The following is an 11,961-nucleotide window of genomic DNA, read 5'->3' on the forward strand; positions in this document are numbered from 1 at the left end:
TGACGGCAGCTTATGCAAGTACTAAAGGCCATAAGCATATGCAAAGGCATAGCAAAACTCAAGGTATTTTTTACTCTATTACAAGACTCTCTGAGTCTGAATGATGCGGCATTGTTTTTCTACAACTACATAAGCAGGTGGCGCCTGATAATCTACTCTTGGGGTTGATTTGAAGCCTCCGGGTTATCCTTCTCCGCCTCTCCGCCGGCTGCTTTGTCCTGGAAGGATGATGAGGCCCAGTCAATGCCACTCAAGGCCTCAAACTCAGCTTCATCATCTATTAAACCGGTTGGGTCGACTTCAGGAGCAAATGTGTGCTTACGGGTTGGAGGGATCAAGCTGACGTCGTCATAATGCGGCGTGGGGATTCTCTGATTCTCCTTGTCATAACCCGGCTGACACTTGGAGAGGTCAGTGTCGTTCCCAATAAGAGTAGCCACCGGACGTATATCTTTCACACAGGCGGTGAAATCTTTATCATTAAACACGGTGCCATCTTCCTTTAAACTTGGATACCCAAGAGCAATATCAGCAGGGTCTAGTTCTGGAAGCCATGCCTTGGCCCGGCTCAATGCGGCTATAGCTCCGTCTCTTGCAGATGCTCGTCTTAACTCTTGGATCCGCTGAGGTAGCACAGCAAGCCGCTTCAGCACATCTTGCAGGAGATAGGGAACATCATTTGATAAAGACACAACGGCCAGGGCACGTTGTGACCCGGTGTAGAGCTGTTCCACCAGAGTATAAACCGCCTTCAGCTTGATCACCATGTTCTGCTTGAGATTTGTGCTCCTGGGGCCTGCGTTATTAAGCATAAGGTGAGTCAGAGGAAACAACCGAAATGGTCATTCAAGGAGTTTTGCAGTGTTTAAGATTTGAGTAAGTCACTCACCAAAGATTGCTGAGACCATTCGAGATATCTGGCGCTTTAAGTCGGACAGTTCGGCCGTTGCTTCCACCAGCGATGCCTCTGCTGTCTCGGCCCGGGTCACCAGTGCGGCCTTTTCATCAGCCCAAATTTTCTTCTCCGATTCAAAATTTTGCTTCAGCTTCTCTTGTTCAGAGACGTTGAATTCAAATTTGGAGTTAGCCTTTTGAGTTTCAGTCTCCTGGGCTGCCACGCGGTTCTTCAGGTCAACAATTTCCGATTCAAATTGACTTATCATGACCTGCATTGCACCAGATAACACTCAAGATTATGGTAAATAGTGTTAAGTCCCAAGCACTTTTCAAGCAAAGGTATTTGGCACTTGGGGGCTAATGTATCCTGAAGAATTTTCAATTACTACTCCGGTTCATGGAAATTAAAGTCCCAAACACTTTGCAAGCAAAGATGTTTAGCACTTGGGGGCTAATGTGTATCGCAAGTGTTACCGGGTTAAAAGTCTTTTTCCTAGGCCGGATAAGCAGTGCTAGGAAATTTTCAAAAGTCTACAGCATATTTACTTATAAGCAATAGACTTGGGGGCTGGTACAGTAAGTATGGTTAAAGAAAGCTAGCATAAGTCATACCTCAGATTTCTGCTGTATCTGCTTCACCATGTCAATTTCCAGGTCACGACTGCTATGTACTTGATTGATATAGCCAGAGACGATCTCTCCGATACTCAAATGAGTATAGTCAGTGACGTCCAGCTTGGCCTTTCGGCGTTCTACCAACTCCTCTTTAGAACACTTGGCAAGTACAGATGGCTGTGCCGGTTCAACAAACTGAGTTTTGAGGATCTCAACTTCCGGATCACTTGCTTTGGCGGGGCTAGGAGCCTCCGGGTTACCAGACTTGTTGAAGATTTGCTCAGTAGGCTGGTCAGAGGAAGATATAGGAGCGTCATGAGATGGTTGAGGCGGCGGCTCATGAGCAGGGGCATCAAGAGCAGCTGTGCCCAGCTCTGGTTCAGTCACAACCGACTCTTGGGGCGGCTTATTCTTTTTTGCCCTTTTGCTGGGCTTTACTTGCACACTGCGGAAAAAGTAGACAGGTTAAATACAAAAAGTATGAGTAAAATAAAGGCATAATGTACAACAAGTTTATATTACGCGGGAGCAGTTTTGAAGGCTGGCATGTTGGACTGCATAGACTCACCGGAGGAAGGTGAAATATCCTGATAATTGGAGTCACAAGAATTGAGAGGATAACGAATGAAACCCGCCAAAGGAAAAAGAAGGTGTGAATCAGAGGTAACCTCAGCCTGGCGTTTCCTAGTCACATCAGGTAAGCCGGAGAAGAGTTTCGCGTCTTTGCTGGTCCGGGTCTGCCTCCGGCTCTCATAAATCTGTCGCTTCAAAAGAAAGTCAGGATCTTGGTAAGCCAAAGGATGTGAAAATCTTACTTTTCGGGTTACTCTTCGAATTTTCTGAGGCAGCTGAAGCTCGGAGTCGGAGGAGATTATAATTACCTCTTCCTCGACAGGTTGGCTATTGCCCGTGTCTTCCTGAAAGAAGGTTAGTATCAGTAAGGTAGTGATAAAGGAGAAAGGGAAATTCAAAGGTTACCTCTTCCCCACATCATCAGTATCATCAAGCTGAAACAGCTCAGAGGCGCTTGGCTCCCTCTTCCTTGAGGTGGTGGGCTTGGTGGTTTTCTTTTCGGCTCTCTTGGCCGCCCTGGCTTTCTTGGCTGCCTCATGATCATATTGGGTTTTCCAGAAGTTATCATTTGCCTGTAAAAGGTTATAACGGGTTATGCGTAAGAATACAGCCTAACATGATAAAAAAGAGATAATAATAACCCGACGGCTGGAAACTTACTGCAGGGGCCGGGTTCTTCTGGCAAAAAGGTAGTAAGCCGAAGGCGTTACTATTCACTGTGCCCTCCTTCAACAAGGACTGAGTTGTAGCTTCCACTACGTCATCTGGTAAGTCGTCAGGGCTATGATGCTGAGGGTCATCTTTCTCGCCTGAATAATTACACATTAAGCCGGGGCGGCAGCTTAACGGAATTATTCTCCAAGCAACCCAGACTCGGACCAGGTCAATGCCATCTAAGCCGTTCCCTAAAAGAGCTTTTATCTTCTTGATTTTGGGGGTGAGTGGCAGACGTTCAGTAGCTGTCAACTTATCCGGCAGCGGGTGAGTAGGTTCAAGGGGCAATGCACAGAAGCCGGGCAACGGGTTTTCACCAGCCGGAGAAGTGTCCTGGCAGTAGAACCACGTTTGGTTCCAGTCCTTTGGATGACTCGGCAGTTCAGCATAAGGGAAAAGGCAGTCTCTTCGTCGCTGAATCGAGATGCCACCAAGTTCTAGACTGGGTCCGTTGGCGCGTTCATTCTGTCGGTTCAAATAGAACAACTCCCTGAACAAAAGTAGGTTGGGTTCTTCTCCAAGGTAGACCTCACAGAAAACTTGAAAGTTGCAGATATTTGACACCGAATTGGGCCCGATGTCTTGAGGTCTTAAGTCAAAGAAGTGCAAAACGTCTCTAAAGAATTTTGAACCAGGAGGAGCAAATCCCCGGCTCATGTGATCGGTGAAAATGATCACCTCCCCTTCCTTGGGTTGAGGTTTCTCTTCAGACGGGTCAGGAGCGCGATAAGACATGACATCCTTCTTGGGCAGATGGCCAGACTTTACAAACTTGGATAGTTTGCTCTCTATAACAATGGATGGGACCTAGTTGCAGGTAATCGGAGGCTTAACAGCTTTGGGTGCCATTGGATAAATTGAAGCCTACAACAAGATAAAGGAAATTTTCCGGTTCATTATAACCCGGAGAATAAGCATTATTGGGTTATCTGAGATCGCGGCTTAAGAAGGGGCCTAATGACATACAGGTAACTATGTGATAATGATTAGCAGCTGCAGGTACTAAAGATGATTAAGGTTTTCTTAAAGTCTCCATAAGCAAGCGGTGCTGACAACCGGTATTATTTTAAACCGGTCACATGAATTATTATGGCTGAAGCAGAGTCAACAGATGCGGTTTTTTTGTTAAGTGTGGAACAAACAGGTTTCACAAGTTGCAATCTTTATTTTGGATCAAACGAGGTTCTAAGAAAGAAAATATTTCTAGACCTAAAAACAAAATAGGACAATGGTACATATTGCGTAACAAGGTCCACAAAACATAAATAAACATAGTTTTTGCAAACATAGTGCTATGAATATGTCTGATTTATCGGTAGATTCCCAATAAATTACTTGTCAGAACGATAAATCGGTCCAAAAGATAAACGGCAAAGATAAGGCATAATCTTATCGGTCACCCCGCGATTAGCGATAAATCGGAAGATTAATCGGTGAATCAGAAGATTTCTTGAACAGTGGATTGACTTGACCCAACCGTTAGCTTAGCACGATGATCGTTTAGTTTGTTGCTATTGCTTTCTCCATAACTTGTGCATGTTCCTATGACTATGAGATCATGAAACCCCCGAATGCCGGAGAAACACTTTGTGTGATACCAAAGGTCACAACGTAACTGGGTGATTATAAAGGTGCTCTACAGGTGTCTCCAATGGTGTTTGTTGAGTTGGTATAGATCGAGATTAGGATTTGTCACTCCGATTGTCGGAGAGGTATCTCTGGGCCCTCTCGTTAATGCACATCACTATAAGCCTTGCAAGCAATTTGACTAATGAGTTAGTTACGGGATGTTGCATTACGGAACGAGTAAAGAGACTTGCCAGTAATGAGATTGAACTAGGTATTGAGATACCGACGATCGAATCTCGGGCAAGTAACATACCGATGACAAAGGGAACAATGTATGTTGTTATGCGGTTTGATTGATAAAGATCTTCATAGAATATGTAGAAGCCAACATGATCATCCAGGTTCCCCTATTGGTTATTGACCGGAGATGTGTCTCAGTCATGTCTATGTAGTTCTTGAACCCGTAGGGTCCGCACGCTTAATGTTATGTGACGATTTGTATTATGAGTTATGTGATTTGATGACCAAAGTTTGTTTGGAGTCCCAGATGAGATCAGGGACATGACGCAGAGTCTCGAAATGGTCGAGACGTAAAGATCAATATATTGGAAGGCTATATTCGGGCATCGGAAAGGTTCCGAGTGATTCGGGTATTTTTCGGAGTACCAAAGAGTTACGGAAATTCGTATTGGGCCTTAATGGGCCATACAGGAAAGGAGAGAAAGGCCTCAAGAGTGGACGAGCCCCTTCCCCATGGACTGGTCCGAATTGGACTAGGGAAAGGGGGCGCCCCCTTCCTTCCTTCTCCTTCTCCCTTCCCTTTTTCCTATTCCATGTAGGAGGTGGAATCCTACTAGGACTAGGGAGTCCTAGTAGGACTCCACACTTTGGGCGCGCCCTATGAGGACCGTGTCGGTGTCAAAACTGGCGGATCTCGGGTAGGGGGTCCTGAACTGTGCGTCTAAGGTTGATGGTAACAGGAGACAGGGGACGCGATGTTTACCCAGGTTTGGGCCCTCTCTATAGAGGTAATACCCAACTTCCTGCTTGATTGATATTGATGAATATGAGTATTACAAGAGTTGATCTACCACGAGATCGTAATGGCTAAACCCTAGAAGTCTAGCCTGTATGACTAAGGTATTGAGTATATCTATCCGGACTAAGTCCTCCGGTTAATATAGACACCGGGAGGATCTAGGGTTACACAAGGTCGGTTACAAAGAAGGGAATTTACATATTCCGTCACCAAGCTTGCCTTCCACGCCAAGGAGAGTCCCATCCGGACATGGGTGTAGTCTTCGGTCTTTGTATCTTCACAGCCCATCAGTCCGACCAATAGACAACAGGTCGGACGCCCGAGGACCCCTTAGTCCAGGACTCCCTCAGTAGCCCGCGAACCAGTCTTCAATACCAAGGTATTCGGCATACAGATTGCCTTCGTATTGCAAGCCGGGTTCCTTCTTTAATGATTTTTGAGTAGTGTATTCGGCCATAATTCGGTGTCTCCCCTCGGCTTCCTCTTCTATACCATATTGCAAGGCGCTTAATGTCCTCGTTTTCCATGTGTCGAGCGAATGCGGACAGTGAGGGTATTTTTTGCAAATAACACCCCAATCCTGCAAGGAGGAGCATCTATTTAAAGAGATTGGATCTCAGATTCTTTCGGCACCAAGCGGAGAAAATCCTCAGAGACCGCCAGGCAAGACCATTCCAACATGGCCAACAATCCTAGCTCCACTTCCCGTTCCAACCTAGAGAGAGGAGAGTGGGAGAGGTGCTCTGTGTCCCATAGCCGATTGGCGAAGTTGCAAATGCAGGGATTTCTCCCTCGAGCAGATCTGGTCCCTGCTCGAGCAGGGTTGGCCTCCTTCAATGGCAAAACCCAGGCAGAGGATTTTCCCAATCCGTCTGCAGGAGAATGGGTGTGCTTCGTCCCCTATCTGCTGAGGGGAGTGGGGTTTCCAATTCACTCATTCCTCCGAGGGCTGCTGGAGTACTATGGCCTCCAGCTGCACAATTTTACCCCCGGCTCCATCCTCCACATTGCGGTTTATGTCGCCCTGTGCGAACTATTCCTCGGTTGCGAGGCCCATTTTGATTAAGACTGTTCTGCCTCGTCCCTCGCAATCAAGGGGGATCAATTTTTGAAGTGGGAGGAGCCGAAGTGTGGCGCATCGCCGGGACCGGATACCTGTCCAGCACACCGAAGAAAGCTCCCGAAGAGTGGCCTTCCGAATGGTTCTACATTGACGATGTTGCTCTACCCGACCCCGTCCGCATAGGCCTCCCCGAGTTTTCAAATGCTCCGCTGAAGAAGCGCCATAGCTGGCGTCCCCGGAGCCTCGAGGAAGAGGATAGCGCGGAGATCAGCTTGCTACTGGGCAAGATTAAAACGCTTGCCCAGTCTGGATTGTCAATAGTCGAGGTGATGTCGATTTCTATAACGTGGGGGATCCAGCCACTCCAATACCGAGGACTGCCCATGTGGCATTATAACACAGAAGACGATGCCTCACGTTACGACCGAAAGGGCCCGAAGACCCTCGCTGCTCTAGCCAAGATTCTGGCCGAGCTGTATAAAGGGGAGAAGGAGGAGTTCATCCGTCTCTGATATCGAGACGGACTTTCCATGTACAATCCTCCCAGCTGGGTAAGGTTCAGCCCCACTTATTTATCCTATCCCTAGATCATTCGTTGGCAGGCATCATCTTATCTACTCCTAACAGGAATGGTGAAAGGCTGTCGAGGGGATCTATGACCCTGCCACTCAGTCGAAGAGTCACAACCAGGATCTTGACCCCGGATATGAAGAAGATCCGGACATATTCGTGGAGCTTGAGGAGGGCACATTCTATCAGATGAGCTACGACGGTACCTATGTACCCATTATCGCCGATTACCCCGGCCTCCTTCCAGCTTCACACGTAAGTAATCCAAAGACACCTTATCCAAAAGAGATCTTTCCTTCCTTCTCACCCACCGCACTATCCTGTGCTCAAAAGGGGAAGGGTTCGGCGCGCCATACCACCCCAGGGGTATCTCCGAAGAGAGCGTCCCCCACACCAGGTTAGCCTCCCAAGAGGAAAGCAAACAAAGACACGGCCAAGCCTTCATCGAAGAGGTATGAGTTTGCCAATGTGCACCTGGGCAGTCACATCCAACCGTGACCTTCCCGTTTTCCATGTGTCAGGAAAAAGGTGCGCCGGACTATATCCGGAGGTTCGAGCGGTCATACTTCCCGCAGCCAGGATTCAAATCCTACCGTGAAGGCGAGGGCTGATGCGGAGGCGGCGCCGGACTGTCCTCCAGCCGAGGACTCGGATGATGTATCCGTCACCAACTTGGAAGTGGAGAGTGCCATGGATCATCGGCGCCGCCAGGCCATTTTACAAGACCCTGGTTTTTTAGAAGAGTCATTTAACGCCTTCATCTCGGCCGATGCATACATCCGAGCTGCTCGAGATGGGCTTAACAGGGCCACAAGGCAGCATTTGAAAGATGTGCAGGTAAATTTGTTTTGTCTGACTATGATAACCATATGCCAGTAGCCCCCGAGACTTAAAGGAGTTGAAACAACTGATTTAAGGATCAATGTACAACCAGGTGCTTACGGAGAAGAACACCCTGTTAGCTCAAGAACTAGAAAAGTGTCAGCGCCGACTGCTTGCTGCCAATGCCAAACTAGAGAAATACAAGGCATCTCCGGGTAATATTTCCCTCTATCGAGAATTCATAATGATACACTGATAGTGTGAATCTGGGTGCTTATCTTTGTGTTGGGTTGTTAGACCGATTACGAGAGCAGCTGGACGCCGCTCGAAGCAAAGAAGACGGAGCCAAAAAGCTACTAGCAGCGGGCGAGCGTGTATTGACAAAATTCGTTCAAGAGAAAAAGAAACTACAGGATTCGAACAACAAACTGGACGAAGAACTAAAAGATGTGCGAGCTCAGCTAGCGGACTCTGTGAAGGAGAACAAGAAGCTGTGAGGCGGCATATTTAGTACGTGGCCGCTTTTATCTTATAACAGTTTGGAGGTAACAGTAGCTGATATAGCTATAATTGCAGGTATATTGACGAACTGCCCTGAAGAGGAGGTGTCCGGATCATCAAGTGATCTTCTGCAAGGGCTGTCGCAGTTGCACGAGCAAGCTCGGCAGGCGATGCAGAGTGTAGCCAAGGCCTTATGGCCATCCGGCTCCCCTCCAGGAAGTATGGAGAAGCTGGTAGAGCTGTTCAAGGGAGCGCGGCGGCGTATCCGACTGTGGAAGATATAGGCCTGCCGAGAGGGTGCGCGAGAGGCCTGGGCCATGGTGAAGACGCGATATACCAAGCTGGATCCTAATCACATGGCTCGTGTCGGACCACTAGGGCCGAATGGGGAAGAAATTCCCGTTAATTTAGTATATGACCAAGTAGAGGTGGCCGCCAAATATTCCCAACAGGATTGTAAATTACACCTCCTTTTGGACGGTATAGAGAAGGAAGTGTTTGAGTCATGAGTGACTATGTACTTTCCTTCTAGCTGGATAATAAAGACAATTGTCATCACCGACATTTTCGCTTCAACCTCTGGACCCGAAGGTGCGGAGTGTTTCCGAATACCCTAGCAGCAGAATATACTGGGGTATGCTTGGAAACCAGGCGTAGGGGTCATAATTTCTCGAGCAGACAATGTGTATCCGGCTAGTTATGTTATATTACATTATGTAAGAAACATCTTCCAGAGAGAATAGTTCTGTTAAGGGTTCCTTTCCGTGGGTGTGCATGCATTTAATGTGCATCTCTGAACTGTTGGAAATATGCCCTAGAGGCAATAATAAATTAGTTATTATTATATTTCCTTGTTCATGATAATCGTTTATTATCCATGCTAGATTTGTATTGATAGGAAACTCAGATACATGTGTGGATACATAGACAACACCATGTCCCTATTAAGCCTCTAGTTGACTAGCTCGTTCATCAATAGATGGTTACGGTTTCCTGACCATGGACATTGGATGTCATTGATAATGGGATCACATCATTAGGAGAATGATGTGATGGACAAAGACCCAATCCTAAGCCTAGCACAAGATCATGTAGTTCGTATGCTAAAGCTTTTCTAATGTCAAGTATCATTTCCTTAGACCATGAGATTGTGCAACTCCCGGATACCGTAGGAGTTCTTTGGGTGTGCCAAACGTCACAACATAACTGGCTGGCTATAAAGGTACACTACAGGTATCTCCGAAAGTGTCTGTTGGGTTGGCACGAATCGAGACTGGGATTTGTCACTCCGTGTAAACGGAGAGGTATCTCTGGGCCCACTCGGTAGGACATCATCATAATGTGCACAATGTGATCAAGGAGTTGATCACGGGATGATGTGTTATGAAACGAGTAAAGAGACTTGCCGGTAACGAGATTGAACAAGGTATCGGGATACCGACGATCGAATCTCGGGCAAGTATCGTACCGATAGACAAATGGAATTGTATACGGGAATTATTAAGTCCTTGACATCGTGGTTCATCCGATGAGATCATCATGGAACATGTGGGAGCCAACATGGGTATCCAGATCCTGCTGTTGGTTATTGACCGGAGAGTCATCTCGGTCATGTCTGCATGTCTCCCGAACCCGTAGGGTCTACACACTTAAGGTTCGGTGACGCTAGGGTTATAGAGATATTAGTATGCGGTAACCCGAAAGTTGTTCGGAGTCCCGGATGAGATCCCGAACGTCACGAGGAGTTCCGGAATGGTCCGGAGGTAAAGATTTATATATGGGAAGTCCTATTTTGGTCACCGGAAAAGTTTCGGGTTTTATCGGTAACGTACCGGGACCACCGGGAGGGTCCCGGGGGTCCACCAAGGGGGTCCACCTGCCCCGGGGGGCCACATGGGCTGTAGGGGTATGGGCCTTGGCATATATGGGCCAAGGGCACCAGCCCCAAGAGGCCCATGCGCCAAGAGAAGAGGGAAAGGAAGAGTCCTAAAGGAGGAAGGCACCTCCTAGGTGCCTTGGGGAGGAGGGACTCCTCCCTGGCCACATCCCTCCTTGGAGGAAGGGCCAAAGGCTGCGCCCCCCTCTCCCTTGGCCCTATATATAGTGGGGGAAAGGGAGGGCAGCAACACCTAAGCCCTGGCGCCTCCCTCTCCCTCCCATGACACATCTCCCTCCTCCCGCAGCGCTTGGCGAAGCCCTGTTGGAATCCCGCTACTTCCACCACCACGCCGTCGTGCTGCTGGATCTCCACCAACCTCTCCTCCCCCCTTGCTGGTTCAAGAAGGAGGAGACGTCGCTGCTCCATACGTGTGTTGAACGCGGAGGTGCCGTCCGTTTGGCACTAGGATCATCGGTGATTTGGATCACGACGAGTACGACTCCATCAACCCCGTTCTCTTGAACGCTTCCGCGCGCGATCTACAAGGGTATGTAGATCCACTCCTCCCTCGTTGCTAGATGACTCCATAGATAGATCTTGGTGACACGTAGGAAAATTTTGAATTTATGCTACGTTACTCAACAATGGCATCATGAGCTAGGTCTATGTGTAGTTTCTATGCACGAGTAGAACACAAAGTAGTTGTGGGCATTGATTTTGTTCAATATGCTTACCGTTACTAGTCCAATCTTGATTCGGTGGCATTGTGGGATGAAGCGGCCCGGACCGACCTTACACGTACTCTTACGTGAGACTGGTTCCACCGACTGACATGCACTAGTTGCATAAGGTGGCTAGCGGGTGTCTGTCTCTCCCACTTTAGTCAGATCGGATTCGATGAAAAGGGTCCTTATGAAGGGTAAATAGCAATTGGCATATCACGTTGTGGTTCTTGCGTAGGTAAGAAACGTTCTTGCTAGAAACCCATAGCAGCCATGTAAAACATGCAAACAACAATTAGAGGACGTCTAACTTGTTTTTGCAGGGTATGCTATGTGATGTGATATGGCCAAGAAGAATGTGATGAATGATATATGTGATGTATGAGATTGATCATGTTCTTGTAATAGGAATCACGACTTGCATGTCGATGAGTATGACAACCGGCAGGAGCCATAGGAGTTGTCTTAATTTATTTATGACCTGCGTGTCAACATAAACGTCATGTAATTACTTTACTTTATTGCTAACCGTTAGCTGTAGAAGTAGAAGTAATAGTTGGCGAGACAACTTCCTAAAGACACAATGATGGAGATCATGGTGTCATGCCGGTGACGATGATGATCATGGAGCCCCGAAGATGGAGATCAAAAGGAGCAATATGATATTGGCCATATCATGTCACTATTTGATTGCATGTGATGTTTATCATGTTTATACATCTTATTTGCTTAGAACGACGGTAGTAAATAATATGATCCCTCACTAAAATTTCAAGAAGGTGTTCCCCCTAACTGTGCACCGTTGCGAAAGTTCGTCGTTTCGAAGCACCACGTGATGATCGGGTGTGATAGATTCTTACGTTCAAATACAACGGGTGTTGACGAGCATAGCATGTACAGACATGGCCTCGGAACACATGCGAAACACTTAGGTTAACTTGACGAGCCTAGCATGTACAGACATGGCCTCGGAACACAAGAGACCGAAAGGTCGAGC

Source organism: Triticum dicoccoides, chromosome 3A (assembly GCF_002162155.2).
Source record: "Triticum dicoccoides isolate Atlit2015 ecotype Zavitan chromosome 3A, WEW_v2.0, whole genome shotgun sequence".
NCBI lineage: Eukaryota > Viridiplantae > Streptophyta > Magnoliopsida > Poales > Poaceae > Triticum > Triticum dicoccoides.